This window comes from Choloepus didactylus, chromosome 3 (genome assembly GCF_015220235.1).
Source record: "Choloepus didactylus isolate mChoDid1 chromosome 3, mChoDid1.pri, whole genome shotgun sequence".
NCBI classification, from domain to species: domain Eukaryota; kingdom Metazoa; phylum Chordata; class Mammalia; order Pilosa; family Megalonychidae; genus Choloepus; species Choloepus didactylus.
In genome coordinates this window covers 12,727,347-12,735,337 of record NC_051309.1, presented here as the reverse complement: position 1 = coordinate 12,735,337, position 7,991 = coordinate 12,727,347, and the positions used below count along the sequence as shown (strand labels likewise).

General features: G+C 41.4%; 1 pseudogene; it reads left to right on the top strand.

The window, feature by feature from the left end:
- The first annotated feature begins 442 nt into the window (after positions 1-442).
- Positions 443-2,265, top strand: LOC119530199 (annotated as a pseudogene).
- Positions 2,266-7,991: the final 5,726 nt, after the last annotated feature.

The following is a 7,991-nucleotide window of genomic DNA, read 5'->3' as shown; positions in this document are numbered from 1 at the left end:
ATGGGGACAGGGGGCTCCCGGCTTAGACCTGCAGTTTTTACTTACAGATTTTACACTGTGATCTCGGGCATTCCTCCCAATCCAGGTTGGTGTACGATGTGTGGACAGTCACAGTTGTCCCCCAGCAGCTATTCCAGATTATGTACTAGTTGTTCCTGGTTGTTTATTAGTTGTTCCATGGGGACAAACTAACTTCCACTCCTCTCTATGCTGCTGTCTTCCCAAGTCTCCGCTCACTGTTTTTTAATGCAGTTTTATTGAGATATATTCACACATCATACAAATCTCTGAAATATACAATCACTTATTTTCCATTGTTTTGATTCAAAGGGGGAAATTAAAGCAAAATACTGAAGATCTGGTCTCTAGCCTTCAGGCAAACTAAGGAAAACCCAAGTTAAAAGTTACTTAAAGAGAAGGGCTCTTTAATTCAAGATTCAAGATGGAGCCAGTGGTTCAAACTGGAAAGATGAGCCTGGTGGCCCAGAAGCAACACAACTCCTACATCACCCACATTGCAGACCTCACGGGTCAGGTTGCTGTGTATGTCTTCTGCTCCAAGGCCAACAACTAGTGGGAGATTGATATTTCTATGTAGAAGGTCAGCTTCACCTTCCTATGGTTTAACCAGTGTGAATCAACTGAATATGCAAAATGTCGCTGAACCAATGAATAAAGAGTTGGAACTTCAGCTCCATGAACCATTTCTTCTATATAGAAATGCAAGCTGGTCAATATACAGTATCTGGTTTTATGGCAAGAATGACTGCCACCACATAGCCAAACACATGGCTGATGTGGTCCAAGAGGAGAAATGGTGATCCCAGCAGGCTGACTGCTCAGGATAAGCAGAGCCCCAGCCAGGCCAATGGATGCAGTGACCACAGGCCCATCAGCATCCTGGAGATGCTGAGCAGAGCCAAGGATGAGTATGAGAGAAATCAGATGGATGACTCAAATATCTCCAGCCCTGGGTTACAGCCAAGCACTCAGCTCTCCAATTTGGGAAGCACTGAGGCTCTAGAAGACATACCTCTGGGTCACAAGATACGTCTGCCTCATCTGGACATAAATATCTGACAGTGGCAAAATTATTCAGAACCTCTTTGCCAAAGGAATAGCCAACCATCACAGGCCTTGATTTAAAAGAAATGGAGAAGCTGCTGAGAGACGCCTTCCAGAAAGAACCCAGCCCATTTCTACATTTTTCCTTTGAGCAGTCAGGAGGGACCCCTTGGTAGAAAACCTGAGTGTGCAATCTGCTACCCACTACTCCGTCCTACCTGATGTCACCACCCTGCCTCCAGGGTGCTAATCCCTCCTGTCTGGATCACAGAGTCTCATGTAATGCATGCCCCAAGCAACACGATCCCGTTGAGCTCTGTTCATGGTCTACTCTGCTGGCCAAGGCTCCAGAGCTCTGCTACAGAGATTACCCCCTGCTTACCTTGAAACAACACTGTGATGCAGGCAGTGAAGACCATGCCTAGACAGAGGTCTCCACTCCTGAATCAACTGGTCCCTGAACTAAACCATCCTGGTTTGATTGCCAATCACAGCCCCTTCAGGACTCCTTTGAACATGACAAGCACAGCTGGTACATCTCTCCCGAGTGTTGATGTTCTCCAGAAGCTCAGGCTGACCCCACAGCATGACCAAATACAGACATGTCACTTGAGAAAGGTGCAATGGGCAGCAGCTGGCCAGCTGGCCACACCTGAGAGCTTTATAGAGCCTCCCCATAAAACGGCAGCAGCAAGAACAGCAGCCTCAGCCTCTCTGAGCAACTTGCTGCTCATTCCCTTTCAGGCTTTTTAGCAAAACCAGGACCCTGAAGTGTTTGCTCAGCTTCAGGTGTTATCCATTGCCATCCCGGTTGCAGGATCCCTTTCTGTTACCACAATGATCACAACAGAATCTTCAGTCCTGCAGTCCCCAAGTGTTTTCCAACAGACAGCTTCAAGGTCCACGGATGATGAGAGGAAAGCAAATCCCCTTTCTCCTCTAATGGTTGGAGTATCAGAAAATCAGAGAAAGCATTCCGTGATCCTCAGCAAATCCTAGCTCCAGGATACATTAATACATCTAATAAAGAATGATTCCAGCCTCCTTAGTGCTCTTCATGAAGTCCACTTGCAGGTGCTAACCAAGAACAAAGACAACTTCAATCTATGGTTGGAGCTAAATCAAGCCAAGGCAGTGTGTCGACCTCAGAAACAAATAGGCCTCATCATGGAAACTTCTAAACTGAATGTTGAGTTTTGAGAATCCTGAAATTGAGCCTATGAGTAAACTATCATCCCTTAAGAATTTTCTCCAAACGAAATTCTCAGTGATAATGGAGGTTTCACTGTGAAGCATCGCCAGCAGATCTTTGTTTTAAGAAAAATAAAAAAGAGACCATTTTTATTATGTGGCTATTTTCATCAGATGTAAACAAGTATCTGAAATAAGGAGTCTGACTTTCAGCTTGCTTTCACTTTTGAGGATTTAGGGAGGAGTAGTTACCAGCCTTTACAACAGTCAAAATTCAGCCCCAGTCTGCACCCCTTCACCCCCCACCTGCTACCCGCTAATAACAGGCCTTTTGGGGGGCATTAGGCTGATGGTTAAGTGCTGAAAAGGATAGATGTTAGCTTTGTGCAAAGGTAGCTTCAAATTTTAGAGATCAGAGTTTAAGCTGGGAAATTAGGACTGATTTGTCCAAATGAAGTGTATTTTAGATGAATGCCCCATTTGGGCCTTACAGGTAGTTTTAAAATTTCTTAATTGTGTTTTTTTTTAAGTGTCCCCAGTCCTGCCTTACAGCAGGCTCCCTGAATCACTATGTTAGTGTGTTAATCAGTCCCTCTGGTGCAGGAGCAGGCATGCCATACCTTTGGAACAAAGGCTGTGGTTGGTAAAGCCTGAATCTTCTCAGAAATCTTCATTTTAGTTAAATTCTCCAGTGGTTTTGAAAGTGTTACATTTATATGTGAAGCAAAACCTTATTTACTTTTCTGTCTAAATACCAGTTAAAAGTCATTGTTGGTTGTCTTCCGGAACACTTTGACAGGAGGACCAATGGACCAATATGACAAAGCCATTCTGTTTCCCTTCCTTGAGAGTATTAAGAATAGTTTTAAGACTATGTAGAAAAGGGAGTTATTCACACTGCCCTTACTGTGTTGTAGAATATGGACTTTTTTTAAAACTGTGAAATTCAGAACTTTAGCAATGTATTCCTAGGCTGTTCATGTGTTTCTAGCCCAAAGTGTGAAAATATGTAAAGATTCTTTGTGCTGCTGTTGATCTGCCATGATTTACAGGTGTTCCTTTATGGCATATAATGATGAATAGTAATATTTTTAATGTAGATTTTGATTTATTTCAGCAATAGTAATTTTAAGATATCCTTTGAATGAGAGTGTCTTCATTTCTATGATACAGGTCATTTGGTAATATTTAACCAATTAAGATGCACTGCTTACTTTTCTGAGCGCTATTTAATAATGGGGTAGAAACTGGGTTGACTCAAACAACTAGCATAAGGATTAGCTGTGAATAATGCTGACAGATGTAATTATTCCTTGGGGATGATCATTAAGGTTTAGTGATAACTCAATCATAAGTCCATAGATTTTTCTGGCTGGAATTTAGAAAATTACTTGTGAATTACATACTTGTTTTAGTTTGGTCTTAGTTTTTTTTAACATGATGAATATTTTTATTGGCTTTGTTAATCTAAATAACTTTTTTGACCAAATTTTCTTCTTCTCAATTTAGTGTCTTCTATTTCTGTCTACCTAGTTACGTGTGAATTGTGCAGAATTCAGGGAAGCTTCTAAGTTTTGGTGCTCAATTAGGAATAGTTTAAAAAATAGTGTAGAAATTCGACAACCAGAATTAATTGTGCATCATCTGGGAAAGAGACAGTTATAGCAAGATACAGAGAATTGCTGACACAGGAGATGGTTTGTTGTCTAATTGGGCTTTGGTAAACTGAACAATAAAGGGATTCTTGCTATAATACACATTTGAGATGAAACGATGCTTTTGAGTATGTATTATATTATGAAAGAGTTAAGAAATAATATCTTCTAGAGGGTCTATAAAAAATATCTGTTAATTTTCACTTTTTAATCCAAGGAATGAATATGGTAGACAGTAAAGAGAATCTATGGTAAAGTTTCCCAGGTGTGAAACTAAACTTTTAAACCCAAGTCATGGAGACTTGAAAAGGGTAAACCTGTTTCAATTCCCAAGTTTGTATGTTCCAAGCATTTGCTTAAAATTCAGAAGCCAGAAGTTCACGGTCATGATTACCAGGAATTTCAGGCCAGAATGAGTCCCTGGAGAAGCCAGGCCAAACTTGGATAGTTGCAGTTGAATGGCCCTGGCCTGAAGGCCATAGTTCAGTTGCTTTATTCCTCAGTCTGGCTTACTACCCAGAACTTCATGCTAGCTTAGGTTGCATGTTTACATTGCCACAGTGTCTTTACTGGAACCTTAGTTAAAACCTTGGTTGAATCAAAATGGACACTAGAAAAGAGATGTTCCCTGCTAGGTTTTGCAGAAACCGAGAAGCCCTGCATTCAGGCCACTCTTTCTTTGTGCTTATTCCCCTCCCACCCCCACCTTGGGTCTTGGTGTGTGCTCTGGGGACAGGCAGCTCAGGGCTTGGGGTGGAGATGTTTCTGAGCATGAATGGTGGGTGGGCTCTATTCTTTTTGTTGCTATTATTATGATGTCTTTGAATGGACTCAGCACCTCCCAAGCAGCCTTGTTCCCTTAAGGCAGAAGCTCCTCTTCATTGTGCATCTCTTAAGAGATTTGTAAGATACGAAGTTTGGTGTAACTGACTTTGAATCTTAAGTTTTCAAGTGAATATCAGTTTCAGGAGAAGCATTACATGCTGGTTGCATGTGGAGTGCCCAGAGCTAACCTTCGAAGCTTATGAGTATTCATCACAGGGAGTGATGTTCAACAACCCAAGTTGACATGGATCCTTCTCAGAGGATGCTCTGGCTTTAGTTTAGAATATGTCTGAACAGATTTTCCATGTCAAGCATTTGTTCTTTTTCTGGCCTATGCTTTCTTGTAAAAATTATAAACCTCATCAAATCCTCTACGGGGTAAATATTTTTTAACCATGCAGTTTTATTACTCTCCTCTCCAAAGAATGCAGTTTGAAATTTTCTCGTTTTTGTAATAGAGGCTGCAACCTTCACTGTATTACTAATAACGCAATGTGAAATTGACGTTGCCTAACTTCTTCAAAAAAAATCAGTCATCATACTGTGATTTGAAACATGGAAATACAGAATGACAGGTGGCACAGGCACGAGTAGGTTCAGTCCTCATGCATGAAGAGAGCTAAAGAATCACAGGGATGCGTCCTGCATTCTTGCTGCACGTTTGCTGTTGAGCACGTTTCTTACTGACCTTTGGTTTCCTTCAGTTGTGTTCAAAGTACTTCTAGAATCAATAATGCCCTGTGTTTTCAAGTGTTTAAGATCTCAAGACATGAAGAAAGTAAAGCAACTTACATTAGGCTCTCTAGAAGCCATACTTGAGAACATTTCTCTGAGTGGGCTGGTCCTTGAGGAGCCTATTTTTCACCAAATTCAGCAGCAGAGATGTGTGCAATGTTTCACTCGGTTTTGTATTTAATGTCTTCATTAAAAATGCTAAGATGCAATATTGTTCACGCTGAAGTGGGGGAAAATGCAAAATTGTATTTCCCTATTATTGGTATGATTTCTTAACAAATGTATTTTTAAAATATGTGTTCTAATTTTTTTTTTTTTATTCTATATTATTACTTTGGCCATGTGGTTGTCATGACTTTCAACGTATCAGATTTCAAGCTCCCTCAAATTTAGGGTGAGAAGCTCTGGAATTAAAGCAAGTGTTTTGTTCCATGAGCACAGTATGGCACCATTAACATTTTTAATGGTATGGATTTTGTTCTATCTGTGTATGTTTGCAAATATTAAGTTACGACATGTTTTAAATGAGCATTTTTTATCCTACATTGTATATATTTGCAAATATTTTAAATAAAATGTCAAAACTAAGTTTTGGCACCTAAGAAAAAATTACTTAAAGAAGGTTCTAGATACATATTTAGTATTTCTGAGAAGTATATTAAATTTTAGTAGCAAAAACATAAGAAAATGTTTGCTTTTCTTGTTTAATGTAATTTCAACTAGGAGTCAATAATAATTTTCATAAAACAGCACCCAGGAGGCTAAATCACTACCACTGAATTGAACCTGTAGATGATAATTTGAGATCTAAGGCTCAAATCAGCTTAGGCTGATGAGTATGGGCAGAGCCCTACATGGGCTGTCATGATTTCTAAGGGAGGACTCTGCACTGCTAAGGAAGTTCCACATTTGGTGCCCCCTCCCCTCCCCAGGATGCAGCTCTTTGTACTCAGTCCTCCTACTTTACCACTTCCCAGGCTGTAAGCCACCTGCAGAAGAGCTGGTCAGTATCCGTCCTACAACCCCATCCCGCTTTTTTATTCCCCTGGTAGCTACCAAATGATGGACACCTTTCTTTGAAAAATCCTCTTTTCCAGACAATGAGGTCTTCTCCTTTTAAATCTGTCTCTCTAAGAGAAGCTGGCCTTAGAGATGACAAGGTGCTTTCACCCTTCTAAGGGATGGATGATGGGTGGAGTGATGTCAGGGATGAGGTTGGGAGGGAGGGTATTGGGACAAAGGAGGAAGGGTTTGTTTTGGCATGGATTAGGTATATGTCTTTATCTGATATAGGAGGGAGGATAGAGGACAAATGAAGGCAGAGAGAAATGAGGAAAGAAGTTGTAGATCATTGTTTTGTTTCTTTTTTTTCATGGACTAAAGAAATCATGACATACTTAGGTTCAGATTCAGATTTGTATCAGTTATCTATTTCTAAAGTAATGATGCATAACAAGTCACCCCAAAACTCAATGGCATGCAACAATGCATGTTTATTTCTAGCTCATCTGCAGGGACCAACTCATCTAAGATGGGCTTGGTGGGGCTTGGTTGGGTAGGGAAACTGAGGACAAGAGAGATGGTTAGTGGAAGAGAAGGCATTACACAAAAGTCTCCCAAATTCTAATCCATTGCCCTCCACCTTATTATGAACTATATGCAATTCTGTCACGTCAGAAGGAATTAAACCCCCATTTTAGAGATTAATTAAGAGATGAAGTTACATCCTTGTGGCAAAAGAGCAGTTTAGGGAGTCCCATTTTATTGGACCTGTGCACATTCCATTCTCCCTCTCTCGCTGTAGGGTACCCAGCTAATTTTGAAAGAGAAATAAGCAAATGCACACTTGGAAGCCACAATGTTGTGAAACTGAGGTGTGATGTAGAACTTACAAATTAGATATTAGCTTGTAATGCGATCTGGCCATGAGGAAAGCCAACACAGGGCCGGCCTGTGCAAGGAGTCAAGCTGCAGGAAGGGAAATAATCCCCCTTTATATGCCACTGGTGAGACTGCACCTGGGAAACAGGCCCCTTTTCCAAGCCTCAGTACCCAGGCCATGTGGATGGGGAGAAGGAAACTGTATGATTCACGCGAAGCTGGAGGAAATGACCTAGGGGGGAGAGATTAAACAGCTTAATGGCCTTGCCTTCCTCTCCCAGCAAAGACACATGGTGCACTTGTATTGGGTTTCTGAGTCTCAGAAGTAGGAGGCCCTGCAACATCTGGCTCTATGTTCCAGTCCCCTCTCATGTCTTCTGTTCCTCCCTCTTTGTGCTTCCTTTCACCTCTCTGGACTCTCAGCTTCTCAGATGTGCCAAGCTCCTTCCCACTTTTGAGCTTTTGTACCTGGAACTCCTTCTGCCTGCAGCACACTCCACCATCATTTTCAGATATCTGCCTCAATGCCACTTCCTGGGTGAGTTCTCCTTGGACCCCCTGGCAGGGTTAGGGCCTCCTTTTACCTGCTTTCCTAACACCTGCATATTTCCTTGCACCTCTCTTCTCACCTCCATAGCT